Source organism: Pinus tabuliformis, chromosome 4_2, assembly GCF_031772625.1.
Source record: "Pinus tabuliformis cultivar Carrire ecotype Pingquan chromosome 4_2, CPIR1, whole genome shotgun sequence".
Taxonomy (NCBI): domain Eukaryota; kingdom Viridiplantae; phylum Streptophyta; class Pinopsida; order Pinales; family Pinaceae; genus Pinus; species Pinus tabuliformis.
This window is the reverse complement of record NC_142304.1, coordinates 517,048,166-517,061,488: the sequence shown is the minus strand read 5'-3', so window position 1 is coordinate 517,061,488 and position 13,323 is coordinate 517,048,166. Positions and strand designations below refer to the sequence as shown.

General features: G+C 38.7%; 1 non-coding gene across 1 annotated transcript; it reads left to right on the top strand.

Moving 5' to 3' along the window:
• Positions 1–4,849: 4,849 nt before the first annotated feature.
• TRNAI-AAU (transfer RNA isoleucine (anticodon AAU)) lies at positions 4,850–4,923 on the top strand. The gene has a single exon. It is a non-coding gene; the product is annotated as a tRNA-Ile (tRNA).
• The last annotated feature ends 8,400 nt before the right edge of the window (positions 4,924–13,323 follow it).

The window sequence follows — 13,323 nt, the reverse complement described above, 5'->3', positions numbered from 1 at the left end:
TGGCCTTGTGTTCACCAAGTACATTAAGGACCCCACCAACTATCTGTAGATAGTGCCATCTACTGCCTCACCTGTAGAAGCATCCTCTTTCCTCTAGTTAGTAATAAGAGGAGTATCCATGGGTTTGTAATCTTGCATATGGAATCTCTGAAGGGTTTCAAAGGTGTACTTCGCTTGTCCAACAAGTATCTCTCCATCTCCCTACCACACCTCCAAGCCAAGGAAGTAGTGCATCAAACCCATATCCTTCATCTCAAATGCTCTTGCAAGGTCATCCTTATAAGAATGGATCAACCTCTCATGTCCTGTGAGTATCAAATCATCTATATAAATGATTACGATGAGAATACTACCATTTACCATAATGTAGTATAGATTGGCATTTGCTTCATTCTTAGTGAAGACCAATCCACTAAGATAGGAATCTATGTGAGTGTACCAAGCATGAGGTGCATGCTTGAGACCATAGAGGGATATCTTGAGCCTACACACATGTGTCTCCATGCTAAAGGTATCAAACCCCTCAGGATGCTCAATGTAGATCCCTTCATCAACCACTCCATTGAGGAAGGCAGTCTTAACATCCATTTGGTGGATCTTCCACCCAAACTGTGTTGCTAATACACATACGGTCTTGATAGATGAGTATCTTGCCATAGGGGAAAATGTATCATCATAATCAACTCCCTCCATCTGTGAGAAGCCTTTGGCCATAAATATGGCCTTGTACTGCTCAACACTACTATCAGCTGCATGTTTCACCTTATACACCAACTTGGATCCAATAATATATTTTCCCTCAGGTCTAGGAACAACCTCCCAAGCATCATTCTTCATGACGGAGTCATACTCCTCCACCATCGCATCTATCCACACCTGCTGGGAATATCCTCTTCAAAAGAAGATGGCTCATAATTAATCAACTCTGACATGAGTTCCATATATCTGGTATATATGTATGGTGACCTCCTCTCTTTGCACAAGGAGTTATGAGCTCCAACCTACTCCTGAGCTTCCTACACCAATCTGTCAACCATCCTGGTCATCTTCCTCCCTTCTCTAGAAGGCTCTATGTGAGTGGAGGCCTCCACTTGGTTTTCTCTCTACTCCTCCACATGTCGCTGCTCCACATCATCCTCCTGTAATTTCCTCTTGCCTTTGAGAAAGTCCCGACTTTGTGGATCTAATTGAGGCTCCTTCTTTGGAGCTAGAAGCTCCTCCTTTGGTGGTATGCTCAGCTTTCACTCTAGAGAGCTACTCATGTCTTTCTCCTCATAAAATATCACATCCCTCCTCATCATAATCATCTTGAGTGACGACATGTACACCTGATAAATATGAGGTGTCTCTATGTATCCTACAAAGATCCCCCTCTCTGCAATGGGCTCCAACTTTTTCTTGCTATCTTTGGAGACATGACAATAAATTATGGATCCAAAAATGCGAAAGTGGGAGACATCTAGCTTCCTCCCAGTGAAAGCCTCTTCAAGTGTAATCATTCCAAGAATTTTGTGAGAGCTCCTATTCTGCAAATAAACAATTGTATTTCTAGCTTCTGCCCACAAGGATAGTGGCAATCCCTGGTCATGCAACATTGCTCTAGCAACTCCTACAATACTTCTATTTTTATTCTTTGCAACCCCATTTTGATATGGGTTGTGAGGTGAAATCAACTCCCTTCTAATACCCTCCTTGACACATAATTCTTTGAAGACATTAGACACATTCTCTCCTCCATTATCACTTCTCAGGGATTTAATTTTCTTTCTAGTCTTATTTTCAACTAAGGCTTGAAATTCAACAAACTTTGAATAAACCTCATCTTTCTTCTTCATGCAATAGATCCAACATTTGCAGGAAAAATCATTAATGAAGATCACATAATAAATGTGCTTTGTAGTTGAGACTATGGAAAATGGTCCCCACACACCTGAGTGAAATCACTCCAAGATGGCTCTAGCTCTTCTATCTCGACCCTAGAAGGAGGATTTAACATATTTTCCAAGAGTGCATCCCTTGCAAACATCATGTTAATAAAGGGTGCATTTTGGAAGTCTAGTGGTAACCTACTACATTACTTTCAAAGCTCCATGGTGTAGGTGTCTAATGCACCTATGCCAGATCTCTCCAACATCTCGGCCCTGAACATGTTCTTTCTTACTACTCAATGCAGCACATGCATCCACCTCTAGCTTGTAGAGATTTTTAACCCAAACACCAATTTGTTTTACTTGTCTAGTAGCAACATGCTTCAAATATGCCTTCCCTCTACTGAACACCACATCATATCCTCTTCTTCTAGTACAACTACATAAATTAGATTTTTCTTCAAACCAGGCACATACATTACATTCTTTAGGTGAAGATGCGAGTCTCGCTCCTTGTTATAGGTGATAGTGCCAATCCCTTTGGTACTATACCTTCTCTGATGTGTAATTGTAGATCCTTCTCATATAAGCTGCTGAAGAACTCCTTATTTCCTGTCATATGAAATGAAGCACCAGAGTCTAAGTACCATACACTACCTTGTACAATACTTGTCATGTAACTAATGAGGGTGAAATCCAACTTGAATTGTGATGTGAGAGCATCTCCTTCTGTTCCTACTACATACTTCTTACTGGATTTCTTATGTGGACACTTGGTTGCATAATGACCATACTCATGGCAGTGAAAGCATTTAATTTTACTGAGGTATTTCTTCTTGCCATGGTTCTGGATGGATTTTGCCTTGCCTTGGGCCTTCTTGCCTTTGGATTTCTTTCCTTTGCTAGCTAAGGCAAAGTTTTCTTCCTCACAAGTTTTGTGTGTGATACCATCTCTAGTGTTTCTTCTAATCTCCTCTTGCACCAAGTAATACCAAAGTCTCTCCCAATCTTGCTTTGGAATATATTTGTGAGGGCTTTTCACATTTTATAAGCAGTCTCCTTGCCATGCAAATTCAAAACCACATGGTCTCTGACTCCTTCCAGGATAATCTTACTGGGTTTTGCAATATCTTTCCTCCACTAAGCCAACTGTTGTGCATCTGATGGTGCTAGTTTTGGAATATCAGTTTGTGTGTACTCCAGTACTCCATTGTCATCCAACACAACTTCCATGATGTCTTTCCACACACAGAAATTCGAAGTTCCATCCAATGTATACTAAAGCCTCAATCCATTGAAAGAAATTGTTCTTGAATTGAAGAAATTCCTAAACTTGAATTCCTGCACTTGTAGAGTTCGAATCCTTGAATCACAAATCCATTATTTGAAATTTCTCTAAGAGATGATCAAGAACCTAGTTTCTATGTAGTTTTCAATAGATCTGATACCATGTAGAAATAACTTGAAATTTGTAGTTGCTAATGAAATCACGCTGAAATCAATAGACACAATTTTCTTCTACTAAATCCGCGGAAGGGAAAATATACAATAGAAACACATGTAATCATTCAATCAAAATGAACACAATATTTACTAGGGAACACAACTGGGGAAAATCCCTCCTCTGTTTGTATTATATCAAATGAGAAAAATGATCTATGACAATGACAACTTCAATGCTTGAAGCTCAACTTGCACTGCAATACTGGTCTCCTCTTGAGTCTGCTCTGGCAAATGCTTAGCCAAAAAAGGCCTCCTGCTTTCTCCTATTTCCTTGCACAATTCCTGCTCTTAAAGAATAGGAAGGCTCTTATTTCCTTACACAATTCCCAAGAGAATTAGCCCACCTACTACATGCAAACGCTATACACTCACTAGTATATAATAATGATTACAATTATGGCTTTTTCCTGCACTTCACTAGGCAATTCAAATTGCATGCATGACTAGGGTTGTTTTTAGTAAATTGACTAGTTAACTCAGAGATCAATGAGTTAACAACAAATACAACTACTCAACTCAATTCATACTGACTCTATTCTAGACTAGAGTTTAGATAACTGAGTTTCACTAAATATAATTCCACTAGATTACTAGATCTTAGCAATCAACCCATGCACAACTCTACTTCTTGCCCACAAACTCGAATTGACTGACTTAATTGAGTGATTTTTCCATGTCACTCCTGCTGACTACTTTCCAACTCATCTTATTGAAGCGAAAATTCGAATTTCTCCATTTGACTAAGGTGCAAGTCAAATGCAGCCTTTTCTTGGTACAATTTAATGGATTAGTGGTGGCTACGTCCACAAAATATTTGCACTAGGAAGATCCACCTAAAGGGATCACTTCCTATCGCCTCAACCACGAAGCCTCATACCAAGTGTCGAGGAAATGAGCTTGTGACCTCTCAACGACAGAAGTGCTTTAATGATGGAGACTCAACTAATTGAACTAATCCTCAGGACTCAAAATCATTAAACTTATATATTGCAAATAATCAAATTCATAATCCTTAATAACTACATATAAAACAAAAAATAAATTTTAAGTGATTTTAATACATCCTTATAATATGACAAATAAATAAAAAAACAATTATTAATAAACCAACAAAAAAAAAATTCTAAATTTTAATAGAAAATATCTCAAATAAATCAATAAATAATTAAGAAATATATCTAAAATATCAATAAATTAGTATAATATTTTTATCAATAAGAAAAATGAAACTTTCGTTTTTAAACGAGGAAATGGTTATCAAATCACTTTCAGCCATTTAAACTTATAATAATTATAATAGTAATATCATTATGCGTTATAAATTTTTAACCCTTCAAAAAAAATGTATGTTGTAACCATTTAAGTAACCAAAATGAGATGTATTAGTCTGTGAAGAATTAAAAAGAATGCATCACCATCTCTGTATGGGAATCGATTTAGAGAAAACATATACTAGCACCATTAAAGCAACTACACGTGGCCTATTAGCTCAGTTGGTTAGAGCGTCGTGCTAATAACGCGAAGGTCGCAGGTTCGAAACCTGCATAGGCCAACCTTGTTCAGTCCCATTAAACAGGTCTATTTTGATGCCTCCACCTTTCAAGGTTTTGCTCGGATATATTTACAGTTACATCGTCAAGATAAATGCCGCGAAGGTCGCAGGTACGAAACCTGCATAAGCCAACCTTGTCCCCTAAAAGAAGGTCTATTTTGATGCCTCCACCTTTCAAGGTTTTGCTCGGATGTATTTACAGTTACATCGTCAAGAAAAAATGCTGCTTATGTGAAAATTATAACCCTAAAAATATATTCTCAGAAATGAGATATAACGTTTGTTCAAATCCCAAACAAGCAATTATTTAGATATAAGGCTAGTTCAAATCCCAAACAAGCAAGCAACGGACAAAATTGAATTTTAGATTCAGAAAGAGGACTTAAAATGTTAAAATTCTAATACAGTTCAGCAAAGATGTAACAATAAATAGCATAAAGAGATGTTTGCAATCCAAGCTGAGAATGCTACCGTAAATAAAGGGTTTTTTCTTTGGTTAATACTTGTTAATGGATAACAATGTAAATATTTGTAACATTTATCTATTGGTGTAGATCCATCTTAAATAAGGATCTAATGTAAGTTGAGAGGGATCCAATTTCTTCACGCCATCAAACAAGCAAGCAATGGACAAAATTGAATTTTAGATTTAGAAAGAGGATTTAAAATGTTAAAATTCTAATACAGTTCAGCAAAGATGTAACAATAAATAGCATAAAGAGATGTTTGCATTCCCAGCGGAGAATGCTACTGCAAATAAAGGTTTTTTTTTTTGGTTAATACTTGTTAAAGGATAACAATGTAAATATTTGTAACATTTATCTACCAGCATAGATCCATCTTAAATACAGATCTAATGTGAGTCAAGAGGGATCCAATTTCTTCACGCCATTTTAAATATAGATCTAATGTGAGTCGAGAGGGATCCAATTTCTTCACGTCATTTTAAATACAGATCTAATGTGAGTCGAGAGGGATCCAATTTCTTCACGCCATTTTAAATACAGATCTAATGTGAGTGGGGAGGGATCCAATTTCTTCACGCCATTTTAAATACGGATCTAACATGAGTCGGGAGGGATCCAATTTCTTCACGCCATTTTAAATACAGATCTAACATGAGTGGGGGGGGGGATCCAATTCTTCATGCCATCTTAAATACGGATCTAACATGAGTCGAGAGGGATCCAATTTCTTCACGTGTTTTTTATTTTTATTTTTTATTTTATTTGAACCCACATGGTGAAAACAATGAATATCCATGATAAGAGCAATGCACCAAGGGAAGATAAAAGGTCATAGAGTAAGACTAATCAACATGTTTAAATTGGAGGTCTCACAAGGAATATGAAGAATGGAAAATGGAAGTTGAATATGAAGAACAAAAAATAGAAGTTGAAGCCACATGAAGGTAGTTAAAGAGTTAATGTGTAGCTAACAACTAACCCAAGTTGATTATGTTAAACATAAAAGATATTCCCTTCTCAATAGGTTTTGCAATTTATTTTGTGGGTTGGGGGAACGTCCCCATGCATCATAGTTGAAAACATTCAAGATAAGGTGCAACTATGATAGAAGGATAATGAAACACAATTTGAGTTTAGAGGGACATGTGCAATAATTAGATAGGAAAAACACATTAGGGGATGACATGGAGTATGGGAAGGAGGACACATGGTGAACATAATGAATATCCATAATAAGAGCAATGCATTAGGGGAATATAAAAGGTCATAAAGTAAGACTAATCAACATGTTTAAATTGGAGGTGTCAAAGAAAATATGAAGAAAAAAATGGAAGTTGAATATGAAGAATAAAAAATAGAAGTTGAAGCCACATGAAGGTAGTGAAAGAGTTCATGGTTAGCTAACAATTAACCCAGGTTGAGTGAAAGTTAACACATCTATTATGATTGACAATGCATTGATGCCATTGTGCTAAAGAAGTAAATTTATTATTTTAGACTTTGTTGAGAGTGAGGAATTGGTTGTAGATCCCAGGGCAGAGTGATAAAGCACACTCTATATTATGTACAAGTGTTTTGTTGGAGATTTAGCTTGATTTTCATACTAAATTATTTTATGTATTTTATTTAGCATGATTACCTTTCAACCTACCATTGTAGACTTCTACATGGACTATGTGGTTGAAGGTTGGAGAAAAGCAACCTCTAGGTCCATGATTATGCCATTGGTATTAGAGTAAGGATAAGAGTTCCAAGAATGAGAATTAGGTGACAAGTAAACTTGAAGAAGATAACCAGAGGTTTCTATCTAGAAGAAATGGAAGAAAATAATAAACATAGAATTGTAGGCATTAAGGGGAAGAAAAGCCATGAGGAAAGAATAAACCCAAAAAACCTAAAGAGAAAAACTCATAACCAAAATTTAGGAAGAAAATGAAGTCCTAGATTGGGATGTGCAAGAAATTAGTAAGGATATTGAAGAATAAGAAAATAATGAAGATTGAAATTTCCCATTGATGTGAAAGTTTGAAGGATGAGGAAATAATAGACCATATTAATGAAATAGAGAGTTATTTCAAGTTTGAAAGAACAAAAAACCTTCAAAAAATAAATCACGAGTGACAAGCTAAAAGGGGATGTTGTAATATGGTAAATCTTTACACTTTGAGAGTAAATTCAAAAGGATAAAGAGGAAATTTAGAGTTAGACTAAGATGGTGGCAATATTGCATGAAATGTCTTGCTTCTTGATCTTAAAATCACATATTAAAACAATTGATATCGTTAATAAAAAGGAGAAAAAATTACAAGTGTACACCAAGGAAGTTTCTAAATATTATCTAATCAAAGTAGATTTGAAGAGGGGAAATTCCAATTTGTTTTGTGGTATGTTAATGGTTTAGATTTTGTGAGTCATGATATGATTAGTTTACATATGATGCATTCTATTGAGGAGGTGTATTGGTTCATGCTCAAGGTAGAAGATAAGTTACCATGCAATTCCAATAAATGTAGAAATTCCCACTGTAGATCACCTGATAATGCAATATGCTAAAGCAAAATACTTGATCTACTTCTACAAACAAACTTGTGGAAGCTTAATCGATTATGAGCAAGATAAAATAGAACACATATAACAGAGAATGAGAAATCAATCACACATGAACACAGAAGAATACTCTGGGGAAAGCCTCAGCTAAAAACCCCGATCTCTATATTATCATACAAGTGGAAATATGTCTGGATTACACAAAGATTTAGCTCACAAGCTATGTAGCACTCAGTACAATCCCTCAATACCTCTCATAGATTGAATAGACACAACATATGTCTTCCTCCAATCCTCCAAGCCTCCTATTTCCTTGCGCAGTTTCTCCTGGGGTCCAATGCTACCACCTGTGTGAATTGGCCTCATCACACACTCATCAAACTCAGAAGTAACTGCGCAATCTCCAAGGAATGAATTCCTTCTGCATGGAAGAGATATCCTCAATGGAATATTCCTGCAACTAATAGTACACTGTCCCATCATCTGATCTCAACTGGGTCTCTAACTGAACTGACATGCATGAGTTATTTATGAGAGAATATTCAGTTATCTGAAGTGCAACAGTTACATGCATGCATGCATTAACTAACTGAACTCACAATCAGTTCAACAAACTGTTTGAACTAATCTAACTGGACTTAGCTCAGTTAACTAAGCTAACTAATTACAACTCAAATTACAACTCATCCTAATCTCCTTTAATCAAGGGATAACTTCCTCAATCAAAGGGGAAACTGTTGCATGTCTTCACATAGACTTCATATTTGATTTTCTACAATTAATTAACTCAAGATGAATTAATTAATTATTTTACAAACAACTGCTAAGATCAAATTCAAATTTTAATTCTCAATTTTATTTTAGGAACTAACTAAAATTGGAATGTATCCCGAAATGTTATTTATACCAGTGCTATTTTTAGCATTTTTTGTTGCTATTTTCAGCACTCCCTCTCAACAAGAAAGGGATTATTAGTCACCCCAATTGTGTCTCTGTGGAACTCGAACTTGCATTTTGACGATGCCTTAGTCAAAATATTTGCATCCTGTTCCTCAGTTGAAACATACATCAACAACATGATCCTCTTCACGACATAGTCTCAAAGATGATGATACTGGATATCAATGTGCTTGGACCTGTCATGAAAAACTGGATTCTTAGAGAGTTTGATACAACTCTGATTACCAAACAATCTTCTGCATCCAAATGGCCTCGCATGCTGCTTGAATGGCAGCCATGTATTCAACCTCTACTAAGCTAAGTGCAACTGACCTCTATTTCCTGATGTACCAGGAAACTGTAGCTGAACCAAGGTTTAAGATTCCTCCAGAAGTGCTCTTCCGGTCTGATGGACTCCCTGCCCAATTTGCATCTGTGAAGCCCTGAAACTTCACTCCCTCTATCCGTCTATACCACAATCCATACTGAGATGTGCCTTTGAGGTATCTCAACACATGCTTCGTTGCCTTCCAAAACAGCTTGGTAGGCTGGACCATAGCTTGACTCAGCTGGTTCACCACAAAACATAAGTCTGGTCATGTGTTCACTAGATACATCAATGAACCCACAAGCTGCCAATAAACAGTAGCAGCTACTACCTCACCTGAAGTAGCATCCTCCTTCCTCCAGTTACCAGCTAGAGGATTCTGCATGTGCTTGCACTTCTCCATGTGGAATCACCTAAGCATCTCATTGGCATACTTGCCTGGAGACACAAACACTTCCCCATCTTTCTGCCACACTTCCATGCCTAGAAAGTAGTGCATAAGACCCATCTCTTTCATCTCGAACTCTCTTGCAAGGTCCTCCTTGCAAGACTTGATCAACTGATCATCACCTGTCAAAATCAGATCATCCACATAAAGAACAATGATCAACGGCTTACCTTCTACCATGACGTGGTAAAGGTTCGCATCTGCTTCACTCTTGGTGAAGCCTAACCTGGTGAAATAGCTGTCGATCCTGGTGTACCAAGCACGAGGTGCTTGCATCAACCCATACAAAGCCCTCTTAAGTCGGCACACATGTGACTCACGATCGAAGGTCTCAAAACCTTCCGGCTGCTCAATGTACACCTCTTCCTCAATCTTCCCATTGAGGAACATAGTCTTCACATCCATCTGATGGATCTTCCAACCCATATGAGCTGATAGTGCCAACATCGATCTGATAGATGAGTACCCTACTACAAGAGCAAAAGTCTCATCATAGTCGATCCCTTCGACTTGTGAGAAACCACAGGCAACAAACCTTGCCTTATGTTTCTTAGCACTGCCATCAGCTGCCCGCTTTACCTTGTAAAGCCATCGGGAACTCACCACTGACTTGTCCTGAGGTCTTGGGATAACATCCCAAACATAGTTCCGAACGATGGAGTCGTACTCCTCCACCATAGCATCAACCCAGACTGGTTGTTGCATTGCTTCCTCGAATGAAGAAGGTTTGGTCTCTACACACTCCCCAACCAGGGCCATGTAACTAGTGTACCGCTCGGGTGACCTCCTCTGTTTGCGCTGAGAAGATGGCTATCCCACATTCTCTCGCGCATCCATCATCAACCTGTCAGCTTCCCTTGAGCATTTCTGCCCATCTCTGGAAGACTCAGCATGAGTGGATGTCTCCACTCCCGGATCCTCTGCATGCGGCTGCTCCGCATCAGTCTGAGGCTCCTCCTCCTTAGGAACTAAAAGTTCCTCCTCTGCATGCAACTTGAGCTCCCTCTCAAGTGATACTCGCATGGCTTTCTGCTCGTCGAACTTCAGATCTATGCGTACCACTGTCCTCTAACTGGTAGGTAGGAACACCTGATAGTTGTGGGGTGTATTAGTGTACCCCACAAGTATCCCCAACTCAGCTGTTGGATCTAGCTTCTTCTGGGCATCTTTGGTCACATGGCAATAAACTGATGATCCAAAGATCCTGAAGTGACTCACATCTGGTCGCTTCCCGGAAAAGGCTTCCATTGGTGTCTTCATCCCTAGTATACAGTGCAGGCTTTTGTTCTACAAGTATATTGCTGTATTACATGGCTCAGCCCACAAATGAAGTGGTAGGCTTTGGTCATGCAACATCGCTCGAGCTACTCCTACAATTCGATCTATTCTTCCTTTTGGCCACCCCATTCTGTTGTGGGTTATGGGGTGCTGTCAACTCCCGTTTAATTCCTTCTGCTGCGCAGAAGTACTTAAACTGTTGGGAGACATACTCTCCACCATTGTCACTTCGCAAGGCTCTTATTTTATTTCCATATTCTTTCACTGCCAAGGCTTTAATCTCACAAAACCTTGAGAAGGTCTTATCCTTCTTTTACATAAAATAGATCCAACATCTACGAGAAAAATCATCAATAAAATAACATAGTACCTTTGTTTAGTGGTGGAGGCTGTAGAGAATGGTCCACACACATCTGTGTGAACTTGCTCCAGGATTGCTCCAACTTTACTGTCTTGATCCTAAAAGGAAGATTTTGCATACTTACCCAAGGTACAAACTTTGCATGTATCCGTCTGCTCCATTTTTCCCTTGGGAAGTTTGGTAGAAATTTGTTGCATGATCTTCAAGGCCCCATGGTGCAAGTGGCCCAATCTTCTATGCCATATCTCACCAACATCTTGGCTCTGCACCAACTTTTCTTTGGAACTCAATGCAACACAATCATCTACCTCCAGCTTGTAGAGATTCGTAACTCGAATCCCAATCCTCTTCGTCTGTCCAGTGCCGATATGCCTCAGGAATACCTTTCCTTTACTAAAGACTACATCATAGCCTTTGTCTACCAGCATAGCGATGGACATAAGATTCTTATTTAGACTCGGTACATACTTTACATCAATCAGGGTGAGAGGAGCTCCATGCTCTCTCTGAAACACAACTATACCTTCACCTAAAACATGGTACTTTCCATCATCACCCATCTTGATCCGCATATGGAGATCCTTCTCCTCCAAGGTACTGAAAAGATTTTTGTCACCGGTCATGTGGAATGAAGCTCCACTGTCCAGGTACCAAACACATCCCACCATAGATGAAACCATGCATGTGATGAGAGAGAAATCTAATTCGAACTTTGAGGCCAGTGCCTCACCATCTGATCCCTTCGAGGATCCCTTCTTGGATTTCTTCTGTGGACAATTCGTAGCATAATGGCCCACCTCATGACAATGAAAGCATGACACTTTCAATTTGTCAAAATTCTTCCCACCATGGGAAGAACTGGATTTGGAATGGGATTCCTTCCCTCTCCCTTTCCTCGCCTTACTCGCTAAGGCTAGATTTTCTTCATCATCTTGCTTTGATGAAGATCTATCTCTGCTGCTTCTTCTTATCTCCTCCTGCATCAGATCCAACCAAAGTCGTTCCCAATTTGACAGTTTCTCTCTTCCATTGACCGAGTCTTGGTAGCTATGCCAACTCTTAGGAAGACCGAGGAGAGCAAGACTCACCATGTCATCATCGACAATCGTGATCCCTACACTTCCAAGCTCATCCCTGCAGGTGGTGAGCTTGTTTAGATATGTAGAGATCGTGTCACCCTTTTCACACTTGATTTTCTGAAGCTTGTCTTTTAGTGCCAACTTCCTCTTATCGCTGCTATTCTGATATAGATCCTTCAATGTTTTCCACATTGAAAATGGTGTCTACTTCCCATGGAGGCTCAAAACACTGTGGTCTCGAATTCCCTCCAGTAGGATTCTCCTCGCTCTAGCCACACGTTTCTTCCATTCTGCCAATTCTTGGGCATTAGTTGCTGCTAACATGGGGACTTCTTGATCAGTGAAGTCCTTTAGACCGTTGTCCTCTAATACCTCTTCCATGCGATCCTTCCAGGCTATATAATTCGAGCTGCCATCAAGGGCATACTCGAGTCTTAAACCGTTTAACGCCATTGGTGAAATTTGAGATGTGATTAGAATTCAAATTCTATAATCAGGACTTCAAACTTTGAACTTCTCCCTTCTTTGTATATTGTTCTTCGCTTTGATCACCTTTGCTCCGATACCATGTAGAAATTCCCACTGTAGATCACTTGATAATGTAATATACTAAAGCAAAATACTTGATCTACTTCTAGAAACAAACTTGCGGAAGCTTAATCGATTATGAGCAATATCAAATAGAACACATATAATATAGAATGAGAAATCAATCACACATGAACACAGAATAATACTCTGGGGAAAGCCTCAGCTAAAAACCCCGATCTCTGTATTATCATACAAGTGGAAATATGTCTAGATTACACAAAGCTTTAGCTCACAAGCTATCCAACTCTCAGTACAATCCCTCAATACCGCTCACATACTGAATAGACACAATATATGTCTTCCTCCAATCCTCCTAGCTTCCTATTTCCTTGTGCAGTTTCTCCTGGGGTCCAATGTTGCCA